The sequence below is a fragment of the Somniosus microcephalus genome, chromosome 15, assembly GCF_052327205.1.
Source record: "Somniosus microcephalus isolate GS21.2 chromosome 15, FLI_Smic_1.0, whole genome shotgun sequence".
Classification (NCBI taxonomy): Eukaryota; Metazoa; Chordata; class Chondrichthyes; order Squaliformes; family Somniosidae; genus Somniosus; species Somniosus microcephalus.
The window spans coordinates 109095464-109119522 of record NC_141001.1 but is presented as its reverse complement, the minus strand read 5'-3'; the positions used below and the strand labels follow the sequence as shown (position 1 = coordinate 109119522).

Genomic DNA, 24059 nt, shown 5'->3' with positions numbered 1-24059 from the left:
ACTCTCTTGTTAGTCAGCCTGTTGCGCACCTTTGTATGCGTATTCCTAAAAAGTGACCAGTTTCGTTCAGAGGCCGCTGATGAAGGTGGGATTTGGAGTATCACCGATGCAATAGGTGACAGGGCCTCAGATGCACAAAGTCCCTTCCACCAGGTATGTGCACTGATATGCTTGCATGATTCCCATATCCCATCCCCATTCCAAAGACCTTGCTTGGTAGAGAACTTTGCCAGACTTCCCAGAACTTTGCCCACATCCAGATTGAGATGGTGTGAGAGGGTAGAAATCACACTGTAAGCGCTGTTGATCTGTTCTCCAGAAAGTATTGGTCTCCCAACATGCTTTGGGTCCAGCATGTATGCTGCAGCATGAATTGGCTTGACACAAAATTCTTGACGCGTCTGTATGAATTGAACAATTGCCTTCTCCTCTGCTTTGAGCAGCAGGGATGTGGGTAGGGCAATGCTGATTTGTTCTTTTAAATCAGTAAAAAGCCTGAGAACATCTGACAAGACAGCGTCATCTCCTTCAATCTGAGCAATTGCAGATGCTACTGGTGAGAGTAGTTTAAGGCAGCTAACCACTCTCTCCCAAAACACATCATCCAGCAGTATTTTCTTGATGGTGGTTTCCATATCCCCAGACTGGGATATTGCCATTTCTTGCAGCGACTCCTTACCCTCCAGAAGGCTGTTGTACATTATGACAACACCACCCCATCTAGTGTTGTTGGGCAGCTTCAGTGTGGTGTTCTTGTTCTTTGTCATTTGCTTGGAGTTGTAGGTTGCTGCAACTACCTGTTTTCCCCTGACATACTTAACAACTTGCTTGGCTCTCTTGTACAGTGCTTCCATGGTTCTCAAACCCATGATGTCCTTGAGGAGCAGGTTAAGCCCATGAGCTGTGCACCCAATAGACGTAATATGAGGGTAGGCCTCCTCCACTTGAGCCCAAGCAGCCTTCATATTCGCAGCATTGTCAGTAACTACTGCAAAGACCTTTTGTGATCCAAGATCGTTGATGACCGCTTTCAGCTCATCAGCAATGTATGTGCCTGTGTGTCTGTTGTCCTTCGTGTCTGTCATCGCTATCGTTTCTTTGAGCTTTCCTTGGACTCTGTTATACTCAGCCTCCAGCAAATAAGTAGACAAAGCATGTCTGGTGGGAGGACAGTATGCAGGGTGAATAACATTGAAAAATCTCTTCCAGTACACATTGGCTGTGAGCATGAGGGGTGAGCCTGTTGCATATACAGCTCGAGCAAGGCACTCATCTGCATTCTTCTGGCTATGGTTATCCATTGTATCAAAGAACCTTCCAAGTGGGCCAGGAGTTGCTGATGATAAGGAGCCTGATGCTGAATGAGAACCATCATCTTCTTGAATGGAAGCAGAGGAACTCTGGGCTGACTGCTGTGAGCTTTGAGTGAAGTTGTTGCATTTGGATAAATGCTGCTGCATCTTTGTGGCATTCTTTACATATGGCTTTCTACAGTGTTTGCACATGTACACGGTCTTTCCATCTTTAATGCCTGGGGTAAAATCCTTCCACACATCCGACAGTAAACATGGCATTGTTCTATGCAGAGAAATAAAGGGCATTCATCTCTGTGTCGAACTGCGGTCGATTAGCACGATTGCAACAGGGTGAGTACATTTTTGCTGATGCTCCATGTGATGGAAGTATGACCTGTACACACACGACGCTACATCACCAATAGTGTATTATTTTGTATATTTTAAATTGAAGGACAACAGAGTTCAACAAGTAACTGGTTTATTTGGTATAAAGTCTGATTTACTTACTGCATCATCACAACATCAGCAGAAAACAAAATGACTTCCCTCAGGACCCCTAACCTGGATCTTAAAAAAACTATAGCAGTCTTACAGATGCCTGCAGGCCAATCACAATTCGATATGCAAATATTACAAATAGAGGGAGCTAATCACTCATCCACTCATCCAACCAATCAGGACACATTTGTTCATAGTCACACACAAAACTTGTAATTATTAAAACAAGCCAAGTAAGAAGATAAACATATATTGATTAAGAAATTCCTTAATAATTAAGATTCCATCTCTGTTAGTAATTTTAAGAGAGGACCTGTGGGAAAAAAAGAAAGAAATACAAAAAAAACCAATATTATGCTAGCATGTGCTTTTTTGGGCAAAATTCCCAAAATTCCCAAGCTAAACTTCCCGTGGAAAATTTCCGGAAATTTACCGGAAATTTACCGGAAACTTTCCACCCCTTTGCAACCCTAATGCTATGGCGTTTCAAGTGCTCATCTAAATGCTTCTTGAATGTTGTGAGGGTTCCTGCCTCTACCACCCTTTCAGGCAGTGAGTTCCAGATTCCAACCACCCTCTGGATGAAAATGTTTTTCCTCAAATCCCCTCTAAACCTCCTGCCCCTTACCTTGAAACTATGCCCCCTGGTTATTGACCCCTCTACTAAGGGGAAAAGTTCCTTTCTATCTACACTATCTATGCCCCTCATAATTTCATACACCTCAATCAGGTCCCCCCTCAGCCTTCTCTGCTACAAGGAAAAAAACCCCAGCCTGTCCAATCTCTCTTCATACCTGAAGCGCTCCGGCCCAGGTAACATCCTGGTGAATCTCCTCTGCACCCTCTCCAATGCAATCACATCCTTCCTATAGTGTGGCAACCAGACTGTACACAGTATTCCAGCTGTGGCCTAACTAGCATTTTGTACAGCTCCATCATAACCTCCCTGCTCTTATATTCTATGCCTCGGCTAATGAGGGCAAGTATCTCATATGCTTTTTTAACCACCTTATCTACCTGTCCTGCTGCCTTCAAGGATCTATGTACACGCACACCAAGGTCCCTCTGATCCTCTGTCCTTCCTAGGGTCCTACCATTCATTGTGTATTCCCTTGCCTTGTTAGTCCTCCCAAAATGCATCACCTCACACTTTTCAGGGTTAAATTCCATTTGCCACTGTTCTGCCCATCTGACCAACCCATCTATATCATCCTGTAGCCTGAGGCTTCCCTCCTCACTATTTACCATTCCACCAATTTTCGTGTCATCTGCGAACTTACTGATCATACCTCCTACATTCATATCTAAATCATTGATGTACACTACAAACAGCAAAGGACACAGCACCAATCCCTGCGGTACACCACTGGACACAGGCTTCCAGTCACAAAAACAACCTTCGACCATCACCCTCTGCCTCCTGCCACTAAGCCAATTTTGGATCCAATGTGCCAAATTGCCCTGGATCCCATGGGCTCTTACCTTCTTGACCAGTCTCCCATGTGGGACTTTGTCAAAAGCCTTACTGAAGTCCATGTAGACTACATCAACTGCACTACCCTCATCCACACACCTAGTCACCCCCTCGAAAAATTCAATCAAATTGGTTAGACATGATCTCCCCCTGACAAAGCCATGCTGACTATCCTTGATTAATCCTTGCCTCTCCAAGTGGAATTTAATTCTGTCCCTCAGAATTTTTTCCAGTAATTTCCCTACCACTGATGTTAGGCTCACTGGCCTGTAATACCCTGATTTATCCCTACTACCCTTCTTGAATAATGGTACTATGTTAGCTGTCCTCTAGTCCTCTGGCACCTCCCCTGTGGCCAGAGAGGTTCTGAAAATTTGTGTCAGAGCCCCTGCAATCTCCTCCCTTGCCTCACACAGCAGCCTGGGATACATCTCGTCAGGGCCTGGGGATTTATCCACTTTTAAGCCCGCTAAAACTGCTAGTACCTCCTCCCTCTCAATACTAATTTGTTCAAGTATATCACAATCCCCCTGCCTGATTTCTATGTCTACATCATCCTTCTCCATAGTGAACACAGATGCAGAATATTCATTTAAAACCTCACATGTGCTGAAGCAGAGGCAGTGGGATTTAACAGACATGGAAGCAGGTGGTCTATGTGACGGAGAGGATATGGGGTCAGAACCTCAGGTTGAGGTGGAACAGGATGCCTCGACTACAAACTGTCTGGTTCAGCCTGAAACAACGGCCGAGGAAGGGGATGGAATCAGCGGTGAGGGTAGGGAGTTTGTGGTGGGGCCGAAGACAGTGGCTTCACTATACAGAGAAACTCTCCAGTACAGAAATGCTGGACCCATGGGGAGAAAAATTCAGTTGTTTGCACCTCCCATTAGCGCCTTAAGAGGGCGCAAATGGGGCGCAAAGCAACTAGCGCCCGGGAGCGGCAATGTTTGCGCTGCTTGCGAAATTAACTAGGCATTTTGCGGCACCGCTAAACACTACCGCCACGATCTCCTGCGCCGGCAGATCGTGACGTCAGTCGAGTGTGCAACACCCCGTTAGCACCCTGGACCGGATATTGAGTGGCGCCCCCTGCCTTACCGCCTGCCGCTAGCAACGACAGGTTGAGGGGAGCGTTTTACTGTCAGAAAGGGACTAGGGGTGCGCTATTTAAAGGCGACCGCTTCCTGCCTTTTTTTGTTGGTGACATTTTTGCACCACGCATTCTGAGAGAGAGAGAGAGAGAGAGACTTCTGGAAAGATTCAACGCTGTGTGAAGGAGTTTTGACTACTGAGCAGCACTTTGCAGGTTTATTTTGATTTGCCCTTCCTTGCTTCGCCAGCGCTCTGTGGTAGCGCCTCGCTCCTCAGCCTTTGCGCCTTAAGACAGGTATGAAGCGCCTGATTTAGCACTGCAATCACCTCCAGGGGCGATAAAAGCCAAGTTTGCTGTCGGAGGCGATAATTAGTGCCAGGCGCTAAACATTGCGCACAGCCGATAATGGCGACCCAAATGGGGCGATACTGAATTTTTCCCCCATGGTGTCCTCAGCTTGCTGACCTGTGTGTGAACTCACCAAGGTTTTACTTAACAGCAGTTAGACTTTGTGGGATTCAAGGAACAGTTTCACCTCAGCAGCATAGTAATACATTGCGCACTACATGCCATGGAGATTTCACGGGTATACATAGAATCACTCATAGAATAGTACAGCACAGAAGGCGGCCATTCGGCCCATCGAATCTGCGCTGGCTCTTTCGAAGAGCAATCCAGTGAATTCCACTCCCCCACTCTTTCCCCTTATCCCTGCAATTTTTTCTCCTCAAATATTTATCCAATTCCCTTTTGAAGGCTACTATTGAATCTGTATCCACCACCCTATCAGGCAGTGCATTCCAAATCCTAACCACTCGTTGCATAAAAAGGTTTTTCCTCGTGTCACCTCTGGTTCTTTTGCCAATCACCTGAAATCTGTGCCCTCTGGTTATCGACCCTTCAGCCATTGGAAACTGTTTCTCTTTATTTACTCCATCTAAACGCTTCATGATTTTAAACACCTCTACCAAATCTCCTCTTAGCCCCAGCTTCTCCAGTCTATCCACGTAACTGAAGTCCCTCATCCCTGGAACCATTCTTGTAAATCTCCTCTGTACCCTGTAAAAAAAATCTTGCATTTAGCGTGCATGTCACAGTTCAGATGTTGTACTTCAAAGCGTCAGAAATATATTGACAAGAATCTTGTCATTCATGTGGAAATGACTTATGAAATAATACTGGGTGGCCTGCTGGTGGCGCTGTCCAGGGAGAGTATAAATACTCGGGCACGGGCCCAGCTTGCTCAGGACATTCTTTAACAGGAACTAGTGAAGGACACAACTAGATCTCCATGTTGAAAAACAGTTGATTAAAGCTTTGTTTAACGCTGAGACCAAGTGCCTAGTAGTTTTCTTACATCATATATATTTTTTAATTCCCTCGACAATTATCCTGTAATCTATCTCAATGATGTGCCCATTCAGGCCGTTCCCTGACATGTGCCTGAGCAGAGGTATTAAAGAGGCAGACCAGGCTAAAAACAGCTAGAAATGTCATAAAAAGCACTCCATGAGCAATGCCACAGCAAATCAGAAGACATCATTCGAAAGGAGAAAACCTACTTGTGTTTCTGGCTGGAAAAAAAGTAAAAAACTTGGGCTTCCTAGCAGAAGGCACAAACAAAGGGAACCCCAGCCGAGTTGCTGATGTAGCATCGGATTTGTATCCTTTCCCGTAGCAAATCACAAAACAAATTCCTTTTTTTTAAAAAGCACAGAAGAATATTGCAATACCATTAATAGAAAGAGTCATTGAGTCATAACGGTACAGAAGGAGGCTATTCGGCCCATCGAGTCCATGCCAGCTCTCTGTAGAGCAATCCAGTCAGTCCCATTCCCCCGCTCTATCCCCGTAGCCCTGCAAGTTTATTCCCCTCAAGTGCCCATCCAGTCTCCCCTTGAAAACATTGAGTGTCTCTGCTCCCACCACTTCCGTCGGTAGCAAGTTCCAGGTCATAGAAACATAGAAACATAGAAGATAGGAGCAGGAGTAGGCCATTCGGCCCCTCGAGCCTGCTCCGCCATTCAATGAGATCATGGCTGATCATCCAAATTCAGTACCCTGTTCCTGCCTTCTCTCCATATCCCTTGATCCCCCTAGCCTTAAGAAATATATCCAACTCCTTCTTGAATATATTTAATGAATTGGCCTCTACTGCCTTCTGTGATAGAGAATTCCACAGGTTCACCACTCTCTGGGTGAAGAAATTCCTCCTCATCTCTGTCCTAAATGGCTTACCCCTTATCCTTAGACTGTGACCCCTGGTTCTGGACTGCCCGACCATCGGGAACATCCTTCCAGCATCTAGTCTGTCCAGTCCTGTTAGAATTTTATAAGTTTCAATGAGATCCCCTCTCATTCTTCTAAACTCCAGCGAGTACAAGCCCAATCGACCCAAACTTTCCTCATACATCATTCCTGCCATCCCAGGTATCAGCCTGGTGAATCTTCACTGCACTCCCTCCATGGCAAGAACATCCTTCCTCAGATATGGCGACCAAAACTGCACACAATACTCCAGATGTGGTCTCACCAAGGCCCTGTACAACTGCAGCAAGACATCCTTGTTCCTGTACTCAAACCCTCTCGCTATGAAGGCCAACATACCATTTGCCTTCTTAACCGCCTGCTGCACCTGCATGCTTACTTTCAGCGACTGGTGCACAAGGACACCCAGGTCTCGTTGCACTTCCCCTTCTCCCAATCTATTGCCATTCAGATAATAATTTGCCTTCCTGTTTTTGACACCAAAGTGGATAACCTCGCATTTATCCACATTATATTGCATCTGCCATGCTTCTGCCCAATCACCCAACCTGTCCAAATCATACTGGAGTTTCTCGGTATCCTCCTCACAGCACACACACCCACCCAGTTTTGTGTCGTCTGCAAACTTGGAGATATTACATCTAGTTCCCTCATCCAGATCATTAATATATATTGTGAATAGCTGGGGTCCAAGGACCGATCCCTGCGGTACCCCACTAGTCACTGCCTGCCACTCGGTAAAAGAGCCATTTATTCCTCACCACTCGCTGCGTAAAAACGTATTTCCTCACATTCCCCCCCCCCCGCATATCTCTTGCCCAAAACCTTAAATCTGTGAACCCTAGTCCTTGTCCCATCAACTAATGGGAACAGCCTTTCCCCGTCTAGCCTATCCAAACCCGTCATAATTTTGTACACCTCTATCAAATCACCCCTCAACCTCCTTTGCTCTAATGAAAACAAATCCAGCTTCTCCAACCTGTCCTTGTAGCTAAGATTCCCCCATCCCTGGAACCATTCTGATAAATCTCCTCTGCACCCTCTCAAGGACCTTCACATCCTTCCTAAAGTGTGGTGACGAGAAATGGACGCAATACTCCTGTTGTGGCCTAACCAGCGCTTTATAAAGGTTCAGCATAACTTCTCTACTTTTGTACTCAATACCTCTATTTATGAAGCCCAAGATCCCATATGCTTTGCTAACCACTCTCTCAATATGTCCTGCCACCTTCAGGGACCTATGCACATTAACTCCCAGGTCCCTCTGTCCCTACACACCCTTTAAAACTGTGCCATTAAGTGTATATTGCCTCCCCCTGTTCCTTTTGCCAAAATGCATCACCTCACACTTCTCTGTATTAAATTCCATCTGCCACTTGCCTGCCCATTCTGCTAGCCTTTCTATGTCCTGTTGGGGTCGATTGGTATCATCCTCACTGTTCGCCACACCCCCAAGTTTGGTGTCATCGGCAAAGTTAGAAATTCTACTTTGTATTCCCATATCCAGGTCAGTTATTCAAAAAAAGCTGTGGCCCCAGCACTGACCACTAATAAAGAGCTATTTTATTATTTCCCCAATGATACATCGATTCTACTTAAAATCCGAAACCAGATGCCCTCCCTGGGAAAAATCCAGGATCCCGTGTAAACCATGAAAAAGCCATTAGTATTAACATAGTTAGAGTGACTGCTTCCTGGCAGCTGTAAAACAGAATGAAAGTGTAAAGAGTAGAGCCTTTTATAATATGGCGACCAGAACTGCACGCAGTACTCTAAGTGTGGTCTAACCAAGGTTCGATACAGGTTAAGCATTATTTCCCTACTTTTCAATTCTATACCTCTAGAAATAAACCCTAGTGCTTGGTTTGTTTCTTTGATGGCCTCACTAACCTATGTCGCAACTTTTAGTGATTTGTGTATTTGTATTCCGAGATCCCTTTGTTTCTCTACCCCTTTGTTCCACAATTCATTAAATATATTCTCAATTCATTAAATATATTCAAGAAGGAGTTAGATATATTTCTTAGGGCTAAAGGGATCAAGGGATATGGGGAGAAAGCAGGGACAGGGTACTGAACTTGGATGATCAGCCATGATCTCATTAAATGGCGGAGCAGGCTCAAGGGGCCGAATGGCCTACTCCTGCTCCTATCTTCTATGTTTCTATGTTTCTATACCCCACCTAGACTCGCACCCTCCAAGTGATAAGTGACCTCCCTATTCTTCCGACCAAAATGTAATACCTCACATTTATCTGTGTTGAGCTTCATTTGCCAATTATTTGCCCATTCTGCGAGTTTATTAATGTCCTCCTGTAATTTGTTGCCGTCCTCCTCAGTATTGACTATCCTCTCCAATTTGGTATCATCCGCAAATTTAGAAATTGTGTTTTTGATTCCAAAGTCTAAATCGTTAATGTAAATTGTGAACAGCAGTGGTCCCAGCACTGATCCTTGTGGAACACCACTATTGACCTTCTGCCACTGTGAATAGCTACTCTTATCTAATCCGACCAGCACAACATTCTATATCTTTCTCCCTCATGTGTTTATCTAGCTTCCCCTTAAATGCGTCTATGCTATTCGCCTCCACCACTCCTTGTTGTAGTGTATGTACCCGTCTATCTTTAAGGGAACTATTGAATGTAACAGTTCACCTTTAAGGGAACTACTTTAGGTGTGGCACTATTTGTTTGGCTTCTGTATACTGTAATACCGATAGTGACCACACCAGTATATAAGTGTTGTAGCAGGATTGCTGGGGCAGATTCGCCCGGACCTTCGAATAGTAAAGACCTGTTTGTTGCTATTTCTGAAGTCTGTGTATTTATTAACTGCACAACCCACAGACTTTACAGTGGCGACGAGTCCGATCGTACCCTGCGGCAAGATTACCAAAGCAAGAAGAGCGTCGAAGAGAGGCAACCGCCTCGTCGTGCTGCTGGAAAAAAACACGAGGCTGCAGCAGGAGAAAGGTGGAAGACTTTAGCAACAAAAGCTTCCATTAGCAACAGGCACTGACTACCCTTCTACCACGGTGCGGAGTGAGCCGATCAGCAGGGAACAAGGCGGCCGAAGAGACTGTGAGTAGGGGAAGGTGTAGAGAATATCCGGAGGATAAGGGCAGAGCACTCGACTTCGGTCGAGGGGGAGCTGAGCCGGTCAAAAGTCGGGTCCAACGGCGTCGGGTGACAGCCGGACCGTGATCGGCGGGAAAAATCCGGGCAGCGACCGCAGCCACGAAGCGCTGAGCCTGCGAGTAGGCGCGGGAGGAGAAACCCAGCCGCAGCCGGGGAGGGAAACACTGGTCTGCGAGAGGGCTGGGGAGGCGAACGGGAACCGTGCGGGTGAGAGCCGGGTGCGGAGAGAGAGACTGCGAGGAGCCGGTCCAGCGGCTGAGCTGTTCTCCACCAACGGGGTACTCAGAGCCGGCAAAACCGAACGTGCGGGAGTGGGTGAGAGACACAGCCGAAAACGGGGTGAGAGACTGCGCGAGAGCCAGTCCAGCGGTGAGCTGTTCTCCACCAACGGGGTACTCAGAGCCGGCAAAACCGAACGTGCGGGAGTGGGTGAGAGACACAGCCGAAAACGGGGTGAGAGACTGCACGAGAGCCAGTCCAGCGGTGAGCTGTTCTCCACCAACGGGGTACCCAGGGCCGGTAGCATCGAACGTGCGGGTGAGAGAGACAGAGCCGGGTACGGAGAGAGAGACTGCGCGGGAGCCAGTCCAGCGGCTGAACTGTCCTCCGCTAACGGGGTGTACCCAGCGCCGGTAGAGCCGTGCGGGCGGGAGGAAAAGACATAGCCGAGTAAGGGGAGCTGTGCGGTAGCCAGCCAGCGGCTGAACCTGTCCGCTGAGGGGGAAGCGTACCCCTTCCACCGGGAAGAAACGCGGGAAGCCGCCATTAGGCGGAGAAGACGCCAGAGGCGGGAAACCGCCATTGAAGTGGGCGGGGCGAGAAAGGAAGAGCGGGAAACCGCCATTTTCGCGGGAAAACCGCCATCTTGATTGACATACCGCCATTGAAGTGGGCGGGGAGAGAAGGAAAGAGCGGGAAACCGCCGATTTCGCGGGAAAACCGCCATCTTGGAAACAAATAAATAAATAAGAAATACTGGTGCTGCTCCCAAGGGAAGAAAGATGCCTAAGCGAGGGAATATTAACGACTTTAATTCTGAAATAGAAGACTGGGCCACGTACGTGGAACGCATAGAGATCTATTGCGAAGCCAACAAAATAGAGGAAGATGACAAAGCGATAACATTGCTAAACTCGATGGGGGCAAAAACATACGGGCTCTTGAAGCATCTAATAGCACCAGCTAAACCAGCGGATCAGACCTTCGAAGAAATTGTGGCTGTGCTGAAGGACCACTTGAACCCCACACCGCTGATGCTGGCTGAACGATTCAAATTCTACGCAAGAACGCAGAAGAAAGACGAAAGCAATGCGGAATACTTGGTCGAACTGCGTAGGCTAGCGAAATACTGCCAGTTCGGAGGGAATCTGACAGAAGCGCTGCGGGACAAGTTCGTATGCGGATTGTCCAAAGAAGGGACGCAGAAGCGACTACTGGAAGAGAACGACCTCACACTGGACAGGGCTGTCCTTATAGCTGCATCGCACGAAGCCGCAGCGAAAGGAACGGCGGAAATGCAACTAAAGGCGGCGGCACTCGGGGTGGACCAAATTACTTCAAGCACAACAAAATGCTACCGTTGTGGGAAGACAACGCATGACCAGAATCAATGCTGGTTTAAGAACCAAGAGTGTAGGAAATGTGGCAAACTGGGTCACATCGCGAAGGTATGCCGGTCCAGGAAAAAGACCAATAATCAAAGGAAGTCACCGCAAGAAAAGTACAACAAGGTACACAAGGTGGCTGAGAAGAGTTCAGACGAACAGAATTCAGACTCAGACCCAAACAACCAGGAGCTGGGTAGGCTGAGAATCCACAATGTGGGTAAAGAAACGGATCTACAGGCCATCTGGGTCATACTAAAAATAGCTGGAGTCCAAGTAAGAATGGAGCTGGACACTGGATCAGCTCTATCAGTCATCAACCGAAGGGACTACCACCGGCTATTCTCTCACATACCTTTAAGAAATACCAAGTTCGTATTACAGACATACACGGGGCATAACGTATACCCCATGGGGAAAATAAGAGTCAAGGTGAGAGATAGGGGTAAAGAACACCCAAGAATGAACTTGTACGTATTACCTGAGGGAGGACCACCACTTCTAGGACGGGAGTGGATTAAGAAAATAGACATGGAATGGCATTACCTAAAAGCCATAATGAGGGAGGACTCGGTGCAAGCTATTAGCTCAGATTCTGAAATGGATGATGATAAGACCAAATCGAATATGGAAGACAAGGCTAAAAGGGACTTGCCGACGATGGGAAAGAAAACGAAGACATGCAGAAGGACTTATGGTACCAAGAAGAGTAAAGCTGCAGAGCAGAACTCCAGGTTGACAGAGAATTCTGAGCCTGTTCAAGCAAAGGATTCATCCATGACGGAAGAACACCGAGCTCGGACGCAAACTTATGTCAAAGTACGACAACAATTAGAACAGTTGAGTGACCGTCTCGTACAAGAGATGAAAAATATGGAAAGGTTCTGGGACACCGAATGGGAGAACCTGGAAAGACTACAGAGACAGCTAGCTCAAGCAGAGAGCGACCATAGAGCCATCGTGGTCAAATACCAATCACATTCCCCTGATGCTGTTCAGGAACTAGAATATTTACAGAATGAACCAAAGGAAGAGGAATCTTCAGGGAGCCAGGATTTTATTCCAGTTCTTCTCTACGACTCCTTACAAGCAGAGTGTAAGAAGTTGAAAGAACAGTATGAACAGGCCCAGGCTACAATTCTGGAGGGGGTTAACTCGGCAGCCTCCGAAAAGCTAGTTTCAGTAGAAGCATATGAACAACTAAAGGTTGAACATGAGCAAGAAGTCCAAAGGCTGCAGGAAATTCTTGATGAGCTCAAGGCCAAGGCAGACTCATCGGTAGGAGCTCCATCCATAGATGAGAAATTAGAGGTGAAATTCATGGCAGAGCATGAAAGACAGGATGTCCAAGAACTTATAAAAACATTGAAGGACACCCAAGACAAATATGAGGCGGCAATGACCGAGGTTCAACAACTTGAAGAACAGATTCAACTGGGAATCCTTTCAGTGGAAGAACAGGACACTGTAAGAATGGTCCCTGAACATGAACTAGAGAGCATCAGGGCGCAACTTTTCCGAGCGCTGAAAGCCAAAGTTCAAGAGGAACGTAAGGTGGAAGTATTGGAGAAAGAGGTGGAGGAAATGGAGAAGACTCTGATCCACCGTGTTCCCAGGGAAGAGTTAACGGTCAGCCAACTCCTTCATATGCTGAAGGACAAGACTCTGCAAGGGGAACAATCTGAACACGAGCTTCAATCTTCAGGGGGAACGAGTTCGGAGCTCTCAAAGGTCACGGAGATAGCTGAGGTGGCAACACAAATTTTACAAGGATGCCAAAAGTACGTTGAATCACGTCAAGGTGAACAGAAGAATGTGGAAACCGTTACTTCAGTAGAAGGGTTAAATAGCCTGATAACGCAATTACCAATGGAAAGGAAGGTATTGAACTCACAAATGAGGTCCGCCGTGAAGGAATGGCAGATAACCCAGGAAGAGCGGGATGAATATGAATGCATGAAGAAGGCTTTTCAAGAAAGATGTTTAGGGAAGGAACCACCGTCAGCTAACGTCCAGACGGGTGAGGAGGAAGAAGAAGTCTCTCTCGCTGACCTAACTCAGGACGAACCCGAATATTACCATGACCTGTTGAGTGACACTGAATATTACGAGGATGTGGTCTGCCCAGCTTGTGATGAAAACTCTCAAAGTGCTGAAATCCGGAGGAAGCACTTAAGGTCTAAGGAACATAGAGAGTTGGTGGCGCTACAGCTGGCAGCCGAGAAAGGAGCTCCGAGAGTTTCAAAAAGGCAGAAAAGAAAAAGAAGAAGCAGAAGATAATAACTGTCTAAAATATTAGCACTTCTACCATTCCAGGCGGGACATTACGAAAGGAGCTAAATTAGTTGAAAAACTGGAAAATGTCAAGACAGCCAGTTGGTTGTAAAAGTCCGCACTGCTGGTTCACAGGTCGAAGGTTCAAGCAGTTACGTCAAGAAAAAGGCTATGGAGGAGTCACGCTAGCCAGGTAATCCGGCTACACCAAAGAAATGTTGTTCGGAACGAGTCAAGATCAGAGACTGAATCTATGAACTGTTTCCGCAGAGACTGAACCTGTGAACTGTTTCTACCGAGATTATATTTGTAAATTGTTTTATATGACATTGACTCCACCGAGATTATATCTGTAATTTGTTTTATAGGAAGTTGAAGATATGTATGTTTAACGGGGACTCTGTAAGTAATAAGCTAAAAAGGGAGGATTGTAGTGTATGTACCCGTCTATCTTTAAGGGAACTATTGAATGTAACCGTTCACCTTTAAGGGAACTACTTTAGGTGTGGCACTATTTGTTTGGCTTCTGTATACTGTAATACCGATAGTGACCACACCAGTATATAAGTGTTGTAGCAGGATTGCTGGGGCAGATTCGCCCGGACCTTCGAATAGTAAAGACCTGTTTGTTGTTATTTCTGAAGTCTGTGTATTTATTAACTGCACAATCCACAGACTTTACACTTGTGGTAGCGAGTTCCACATTCTCAGAGTAAGAGTACGGTGTTCTGCCTCTGTGCTGTAATCACTTGCCATTTGCTTCTTGCAGATGTAGCAGCCACACTCGCTTCAAAAAAAAATTCTGATTCAGATTCTATAATGATATGAAATTAAAAGATAAAATAAGCAGAGGCTTAACAGAAGCTGGTGTAAAAATGGTCTGTGCACTTGAGTCATGTTATGTAGCTCCTGTGGACAGTGACACGCAATGAGCGTATTGTAAACTGTCTTTCTGCAGCCATGTTAGATGGTTCTGTGCAGAGTAACACTCCTTAAAAAAAACATAAAGGGGCAGAGTTTCCACTTTGGGCGCATTCGGCAATCTGGGCGCAAATTGTGCCTGAAATCGCGCTGTTTTTCCCTGAAGTGAAATTATGGTTGAAGTCTCCGCCTAAACTCATTTACATAACCACAAACGTAAAATCTTCCATGAGCCAGCACAATCGGATGGCGTAATGGAATGTAATTGTTTGTTTTTCCCCCTTGCGTTGAGAAATATTCCTTGATATATTTAAGAGTGGTAACCTGGTGCCGTTTCACTAATACAGCCGAAAATGGGTTTATCACAAAAAAATAAGCATTTTTAAAATAAGAGTGTTCCGGTCCTCTGCCTGTGAGTAACCCGATTTTAAATAACTGAAGTTGACTTTATAAAACTGTACTGAAGCATTCACGAGTTTCATTGGGTGTATACTAGTCAGTTTCTTATGTGTCTACTAGTGCCTTTGCGCCGGAAAAAAAAAACGAGCGAAATTTGAAGAGCCTCCTCCGACGGCCGCAAATCGGTGGAAACTCGCCATCCTCATTCATTCGCTCTGGAGGAGTGGCCCATTTTGAGGCCGGGGCCGACTTCCAGCCTGATGTTTTTTTTTAAACCAGCATTAAAGATGGCGGAAACCCGGTTTACGCTCAACGCAACTTGCACTTAAGATTCCGTGATCTTTTGCGCTGGTTTGGCCGATTTCAGGCGGATTGGGCTGGTCAGTGCCAAGTAGCGGAACCTCTAAGCCAAACTGTCTTTCTGCCGCCACCTCACGTGGTTCTGTGAGGAGTAACACTAAAAAAAACAGAAACTCTCCTTCTGCGGCCACCCCCCTCCATGAAGACCAGCATTCCAAAAGCACCTAAATTGTCTTTCTCGCTACTTAAGGCTTTTATAGATCACAATAAGGAATACAGCATTAGGAACTGAGAGGTGTGTTCAATTATTAATTATTCACAATAGTTTAATGTTCTTAATCCACTGAACACATTGGATTTAGTAGGTCAATTCTTAAATATTAAATTAATTTTTATTCTGCATACGTGTATTCAATAGATTTATTATGTACTTAGGATGGTTCAGAAACTCAAATGACCTACTTACTCAAAGCCATTAAAGAGCCAACTTAGCCACATCCAAGAGAGAAGAGGAATTATTTGAGCAACAGGAACTGAAAAGAGGAACCATGAGCCAACTGGCTAACATACTGGCAACCAGGATAGTGCCTGTAATATAGTAACAATGACCTTATTAGCATTCAGTCCATGCAACAAGGAGATTACTCTTGATTAGAATGTTTACATACAATTATAACTTACACCATTTAATAAAGAAAGACTTGCATTTATATAGCACCTTTCACAACCACCGGATGTCCCAAAGCGCTTTACAGCCAATGAAGTACTTTTTGGAGCGAGGCGGGCCGTCGGGATGAAGGGCTTGGAGGGGTCAAGATGTCCGGTGTTCAGGTGAGTGATGAGTGCATGAGTGCAAAGGTAAGTGTGTTTGGTGTGTTTAAAGTGTTTAAAGAAGTTTTACTTACATTTACATAACTTTACAGCCTTCCTTCCTTCAGGTCTCAGGAGTCCCTCATCTCACCGGTACAGAAAGCATGTCAACGGTTCCAGCATTCAGCTTTCTGTTCCGGAGAGATCTCTGAATCATCCTGAGAGGAAGGGATTAACTTAGAATACAGATTGTCAGTGTTTGACAGCTTCAAACAGCTGTGAAACGCTGATATTACATCTGTCAAAAGGTCTTGACAGATGAAATATCAATCTGTGACATCACCTGTTGCCGGGTGGCCCTTAATTGGCCTGCTGAGCACACTGGGTGGGCTCAACAAGGTCAATCAAGTCAAAATTGCCTGGGTTGGCTAGAACTCGATGGAGGCGGGACTACAACCCCGAAAGTTGTAGTCCCGCCTCCTGCCCAACTCCTCAATGAAAATCCAGCCCGCTATATAAATGCAAGTCTTTCAACTTTCTGACATTGTAGGAATATTTTATATATGTTTTTTTGAAATAGAGAACATTCATCTCTACAAGATAGATCCAAACTTTGGGTGGAGCTGGACCAGAATTCAAGTCACATGAAGCTGTGTCTGAATTTTAGGGCGATTTTAATTTTAATGTGAAAGCATTGTAGCACAGTGGGGGGGGGTGTGAAAAAACAAGCTTTGTCATTTGGACTCACAGGCTGCACGCCCCTCAGCTATATCGCACTCAACAAATTATTACCATTACAGGCTCACTTATAAAGCAATTCACACATCAGGTGCCTTTCCTCAAATATTCCACTCCCCAAAATTAAACCTGAAAAAGAAAAATCAGTGGCCACATCTTGTAAAACTAAAGCCAACATTGCATAGAATCATAGGATAGTACAGCGCAGAAGGAGGCCATGTGGCCCATTGAGTCTGCCCCAGCTCTTTCGAAGAGCAATCCAGTTAGTCCCACTCCCCCGCTCGTTCCCCATAACACTGCAATTATTTCTTCTTCAAGTATTTATCCAATTCCCTTTCGAAGGCTACTATTGACTCTGTGTCCACCGCCATCGGACAATTCACTGCGTAAATGTTTTTTCCTCGTGCTGCCTCTGTTTCTTTTGCCAATCACATTGGACTACATCGGATATACAGCACAGAAACAGGCCATTCGGCCCAACCAGTCCATGCTGGCGTTTATGCTCCACACGAGCCTCCTCCCGTCTTTCCTCATCTAAATCTATCAGCATAGCCCTCTATTCCCTTCTCCCTCATGTGTTTGTCCAGCCTCCCCTTAAATGCATCTATACTACTCACTTCAACCACTCCCTGTGGTAGCCAGTTCCACATTCTCACCACTCTTTGGGTAAAGAAGTTTCTTCTGAATTCCCAATTGGATTTCTTGGTGACTATCTTATATTGATGGCCTCTAGTTATGCTCTTCCCCACAAGTGGAAACATTCTCTCTCTATCCACTCTATCAAGACCTTTCATAATTTCACCTTAAATCTGTGCCCTCTGGTTATCGACCCGTCAGCCATTGGAAACGGTTTCTCTTTATTTACTCTATTGAAACCCTTCGTGAATTTTGAACACCTCTTTCAAATCTCCTCTTAGCCTTATGCTAAAATTAATCCTTACCCTTTTAAAATATGCACCATTAAGAAGCACTCTAGACATGCAACTAATAAGTAATTTATGTTTCAAAATATTAAAATTTAAATTGTTACATGATTAAGTACCGTTAATACAGCAACTGGACCAGGGGACTGAGGAAATGGCAGATAACAGAAGGTGAATTACTCATTTCAAAAACATAAAGCAGATTTTTGCTTGTGGTGTTATGCAGCCTGAATTTAACGTGTTAGATCCGTGATTCTGAGGATATGCTGTTATTCAATAATCACACGGATGCTGTAAATTAACAATAAACAGGTCTTTACTGGAGGAGGGTAGTCTCAAGACTGGGGGTACAGAGGCATGCGCAAAGCTTATATACAGGTGTGGTCACTGCCGGTACTACAGTATACAGGAGCTGTAAAAGTAGTTCTGACTTAAAGGCACATACACTACATAACGCAATTCTTTTTTATTTTTATTTTTTTAAACTGGCTAAAATAACACTGACATGCAAATCTAAGGGACGGCGTATTTACTCACTCTATTAATAAAATTGTTATTATCGTTGTCAAAAAAATGCCTGGGGCTGCAAACATTTAGCAACGTAACAGCTCATATTTTAAAATATGACAAGGACATCCCCTTTTTGCAACAAAAAATAATATGCCCTGTATTTTGACAAACATCACATGAATTGCCACTTTGTTTTAGCAGTTTGCATTAGCTCCTGCCACCATCAGCACCCTGAGCACTGTTCCCTGGTGGAGGTTCCATATCTGTCGAGCTGTGAGAAGCAGGCCACCCCAAACAGCAGCAGGTCTTTAGAAAGAGTCTTTAAAATACTCAGCTGCCATCTAGTGGGAAAATAAGACAGAACTTTTAAAACAATCAGAGGTATCTTTCCACTTGTGGGGGGAAGAGCAAAATTAGAGGCCATCAATATAAGATAGTCACCGAGAAATCCAATAGGGAATTCAGGAGAAACTTCTTTTACCCAGAGTGGTGAGAATGTTAAGTAGGGAGTGGTTGAGTATAAAGAAAGAAAGACTTGCATTTCTATAGCGCCTTTCACAACCATCGGACGTCTCAAAGTGCTTCTCAGCCAATGAAGTACTTTTTGAAGTGTAGTCACTGTTGTAATGTTGGAAATGCAGCAGCCAAATTGCACACAGCAAGCTCCCACAAACAGCAATGTGATAATGACCAGATAATCTGTTTTTGTTATGTTGATTGAGGGATAAATACTGACCAGGACACCCTGCTCTTCTTCGAAATAGTGGCCATGGGATCTTTTACATCCACCTGAGAGAGCAGACAGGGCCTTGGTTTAACGTCTCATCCGAAAGACGGCACCTCCGACAGTGCAGCACTCCCTCAGCACTGCACTGGGAGTGTCAGCCTAGCTTTATGTGCTCAAGTCCCTGAAGTGGGACTTCGAACCCACAACCTTCTGACTCAAAGGCGAGAGTGGTACCCACTGAGCCACTGCTGACACTGTGCCTCAGGGAATAGTGTAGATACATTTAAGGGGAGGCTAGACAAGCATGTGAGGGAGAAGGGAATAGAGGGTTACGCTGATAGATTTAGATGAGGAAAGATGGGAGGAGGCTCGAGTGGAGCATAAACACCGGCATGGACTGGTTGGGTCGAATGGCCTGTTTCTGTGCTGTAACTTCTATGTATGTAAAAACACAGCCAGTTTTCTTGCTAAATGTGAAGTTAGATAGATTACATTACATAGGATATACGGCACAGGAACAGGCCATTCAGCCCAACCAGTCTATGCCGGCGTTTATGTTCCACACGGAGACACCTCCCATCCCTCTTCATCTAACCTTATCTGCATATAATTCTATTCCTTTCTCCCTCGTGTTTATCCAGCTTCCCCTTAAATGCAGCTATGCTATTCGCCACAACCACTCCTTGTGGAAGCGAGTTCCACATTCTCACCACTCTTTGGGTAAAGATGTTTTTCCTGAATTCGCTATTGGATTTATTAGCGGTTATCTTATATTTATGGCCCCTAGAATTGGTCTCCCTCACAACTGGAAACATCTTCTCTACATCTACCTTATCGAACCCTCTGATCACGAAGGCGAGCAAAAAAGGTTTGTAGCAGAGAAACCCCGTTTACAGTTGCCCTATAAACTTTTTGTTTCTCGTTAGTGGCCGGATGAAAATATACTCGGTTGATAAATTAAGGTAAAAGGTGGGTTGAACTTGGCAACAACGCCTATTTAGTTTCAGAAATTTGGTAACAAATACGTTAAAAGTGCAACCATCAAGAATCTGTCAGGTTGGCTCATTCCAGAAGGTCGTGACTTCAGGTCCGAGCGTGTAATCTGAGCTGAATCTTCAGTGCAGTGCTGAGAGAGTGCTGCATTGTTGGGAGGGTTCCGTCCTTTGAACCAGATGTTAAACTGATCTCCCATCTGCCTGTTCAGGTGGATATTATAGAGATTGTTGAGATACCGCGGCAAACGTGGGAGTCGAGACCAGAGTTAGTAAAACACGACTGCTTTATTCAACCTCATGGCAAAGAGGAACTGGAAAAGCCCGTGCATCCACTTAAATACTCCTCAGACAGGAAGTGCTCCCGGCAGCCTGTCCCTGTGGGAAGCAAGTTGCTGGAGGAAAGGGCCCCCGGCTGGGGGCGTCTGCTTAAACTGTCCGTGCCGCCGTGAGCGGATTATGTCCAGTGGTGGCGTGTCGCCACAGAGCTCCCCCCAGAATCCGCTTAGGAGGAGTGGACGAGTCGTGACGGTGGTCTGATGGTTCTGCCGGAGCGGCTCTGAGTGGTCGCCGGTCTAGTTGGTGGGGCCGGGCGGTTCGCCACCGGCTGTGCTGGCTTGCTGGCGGGACGGCCTCTAGTTGGAGGCCGGGCCACGGGGACCTGTTCCCCTGGTTCTGTGTGTGCTGGTTCGAGCCGGTCGATGGAGACTGTGTCGACCCTGTCGCCAAGTCGCAGCTTGAAGACCTTGTCCCCGGTTTGTAGTACCTCGTACGGTCCGTCGTACGGGGGTCGCAGGGGCCCGCGGTGCGCGTCGTGTCGCACGAAGACAAAGCGCGCCTGCTGTAAGTTTGGCGGGACGTGAGGTGCGAGTTCGCCGTGTCGGTTGACCGGAAGTGGGGCGAACTGCTGAGCGGAAGAGAAAGAGTTGAGCCGCTGCTGTTCGGCTGACCAAGGCGTGGTAGCCTCCGGAAGGAATTCGCCTGGGACGCGCAGCGGTTGTCCGTAGACTAACTCCGCTGCCGAGGACTGGAGGTCTTCCTTGACCACGGTGCGTAGGCCTAGTAGCACCCACGGTAGGCGGTCAGTCCAGGTACTGTCCTGCAGGCCGGCGCGGAGTGAGGCCTTGAGTGACCTGTGGAAGCGTTCACACAGCCCATTGGCCTGCGGGTGGTACGCCGTGGTTCGGTGGAGCGTCACCCCGAGGTTGCGTGCTGTGGCCGTCCAGAGTTCGGAGGTGAGCTGGGCGCCTCTGTCGGAGGTTATGTCGGCTGGTACGCCGAACCTTGCGACCCAGGTGTTAACGAACGCCCTGGTGATGTCGGCTGTAGTGGTGGAGGGCAGCGGCACTGCCTCAGGCCAGCGTGTGTAGCGGTCGACCATCGTGAGGAGATAAGTGTGGCCTTGCGATGGCGGCAGAGGACCGACGATGTCGACGTGTACGTGGTCGAAGCGGCGGCTGGGTACCTCGAAGTCTCCCAGGGGTGCTTTTGTGTGTAGCTGTACCTTAGCCCGTTGGCAGGCGAGGCAGGAGGTGGCCCAAGTCCGAACATCTTTGCTGAGGCCGCGCCAGATGAAACGCTGGGAGAGGAGTTTGACGGATGCGCGGGCACCCGGATGGGAGAGCGCGTGTAGCGCGTCGAAGATGTGGCGGCGCCAGGTTGCAGGGACGACCGGCCTGGGTTGGCCGAGTGAGACGTCGCAAGTGACTGCCGTGGCTTCGGGCCCGTGCGCGACCTTGGCTACACGTAGCCCTGGCAGGCTGGTAGCCGCCGAGAGGAGGTCTGGGTCCGTGAGCTGGGCCGCTGCTAGTTGCGCGTAGTCGACCGCGAGGTGATTCGCGCAGATGGCGGGACGGGAAAGGCAGTCGGCGACAACGTTGTCTCTACCGGAGACGTGCTGGATGTCCGTAGTAAACTCGGACACAGCCGCGAGCTGGCGTTGCTGCCTAACGGACCAGGGTTCGGTGTGCTTGGCCATCGCGTATGTGAGCGGCTTGTGGTCCACGTACGCAGTGAAGGGGCGGCCTTCCAGGAGGAACCTGAAATGGCGGACCGACAGGTGGAGCGCGAGAAGCTCGCGGTCGAAAGTAGAGTATTTGACCTCCGGGGGGCGCAGTTGGCGGCTGTAGAAGGCAAGTGGCTGCCACACGCCATTGACCCACTGCTCGAACACGGCTCCGACCGCGTGGTCGGAGGCGTCGGTAGTGAGCGCGACCCGGGCATCGGCGAGCACGTTTTTGGTGGCGTCGAAGGCGGCTGACGTGTCAGTGGTCCAGGCTACGTCCATCTTGCCGGATTTACCTCGGAGGGAGTCGTATAGGGGCTTCATGAGGGCTGCAGCTCTGGGGATGAACCTGCTGTAGACGTTCACCATCCCGAGGAACTCCTGGAGGCCCTTGATGGTTTTGGGGCGGGGGAATTGCTGGACGGCCTGCACCTTGTTGGGCAGGGGGACGGCCCCAGCAGGGGTGATGTGGTGACTGAGAAAACCGATCTCGGTTAGGCCGAATTGGCACTTCGCCGGGCTGAGGATGAGCCCGTGTTGGGCTAGGTGCCCGAACAGGATGCGAAGGTGTTCGAGGTGCTCCTGCTTGGAGGAGCTGGCCACGAGAATGTCGTCTAGATAGACGAATAGGAAGTTCAGGTCCCGGAGGACTGAGTCCATAAGGCGCTGGAAAGCCTGGGCTGCATTCTTGAGGCCGAAGGGCATCCTCAGGAACTCGAACAGGCCGAATGGGGTGATGACGGCCGTTTTGAGGATGTCCGCGGGGTGTACGGGGACTTGGTGGTAACCGCGCACCAGGTCGACCTTGGAAAAGACGGTTCGTCCGGCCAGTCGGGCCGAGAAGTCCTGGATGTGTGGCACCGGGTATCGGTCGGGGGTGGTGGTGTCGTTGAGGCGGCGGTAGTCCCCGCAAGGGCGCCAGCCTCCACCGGGCTTGGGGGCGATGTGGAGGGGCGAGGCCCAAGGGCTGCTGGAGCGGCGGATGATGCCGAGTTGTTCCATGGTGGTGAACTCGGCCCGTGCGATTTCCAGCTTGGCCGGGTTGAGTCTGCGGGCGTGGGCAGAAACTGGGGGGCCGGTGGTGGGGATATAGTGCTCCACACCGTTTTTGGCGGCTTTGGCCGAAAAGGTCGGGTTAGTGAGGGCGGGAAACTCGGCTAGAAGTGCCGAGTAGTCGTCCGTGGCTCTGGCGAGGCAGTAGGTCGTCAGGCCGGCCGAACGGGCCGGGGTGAATGCGCCAGGGATGGGGGCCATAGTGTTGATGTCGACGAGGCGGTGCCTCGGAATGTCGACAAGGAGGCCGTGGGCGCATAGGAAGTCAGCGCCGATGAGTGGGCAGAGGACCCTGGCTGTGAGGAACTCCCAGCGGTAGCGGCGGCCTGCGAGGTCGAGCGTGACCATGCGGGTGCCATATGTGCGGATGTCAGAGCCATTGGCTGCGGCCAGCGTGATATCCCGTGTGCCGCGTTGGATTTCGAGGGCGGAGGCGGGGGTGATGCTGTGCTGGGCCCCTGTGTCGCACAGAAATCGGCGGTTGGTTCTGTCGTCGGTGACGTACAGTAGAGGCCCCTTTTGCCCCGCGGCCATCGCGGGGGCCGGTGCGGGGGGGGGGTTTGAAAGTGCACAGTGGCGTGCAGCGTTGGGCCCTAGTGCCAAAACGGGTGTGGTAGTAGCAGTGACCCGGAGTGGTAGGGCGGTCGGGCCTAGTGGGCCGGGAAGACCGCGTGGTCGTTGCTGTGAGGTCGGGCGCGACGTCGCGAGCGGACTGCGCAGAGAGCAGCCGGTCGGCCTTTTCGGCTATGTCATTCAGGTCCGTGGAGCCAGACTCCACAATGAGCGGGCGGATGCTGGCGGGGAGCTGCCGAATGAAAAGCGTGCGAAAGAGGGCGCCGGTGTTTTTGTCGTCCGAGAGGGACAGCATGTGGGAAAGCAGATCCGACGGTGAAGCGTCACCAAGGCCGGGGAGGTCAAGGAGTTGGCAGTTGCGCTGGTAAGAGGACGTTTGAAATTTTTTAAGGAGCGCAGCCTTCAGATGTTCGTACTTGCCTTCCACTGGTGGATCCTGCAGCGCTGCCCAAACCTT

The 24059-nt window shown here is 48.2% G+C and overlaps 1 pseudogene; it reads right to left on the bottom strand.

Annotated features, from left to right (window-relative positions):
• Positions 1-24059, bottom strand: part of LOC147107144 (solute carrier family 13 member 1-like) — a 79139-nt pseudogene that overhangs the window by 46102 nt on the left and 8978 nt on the right.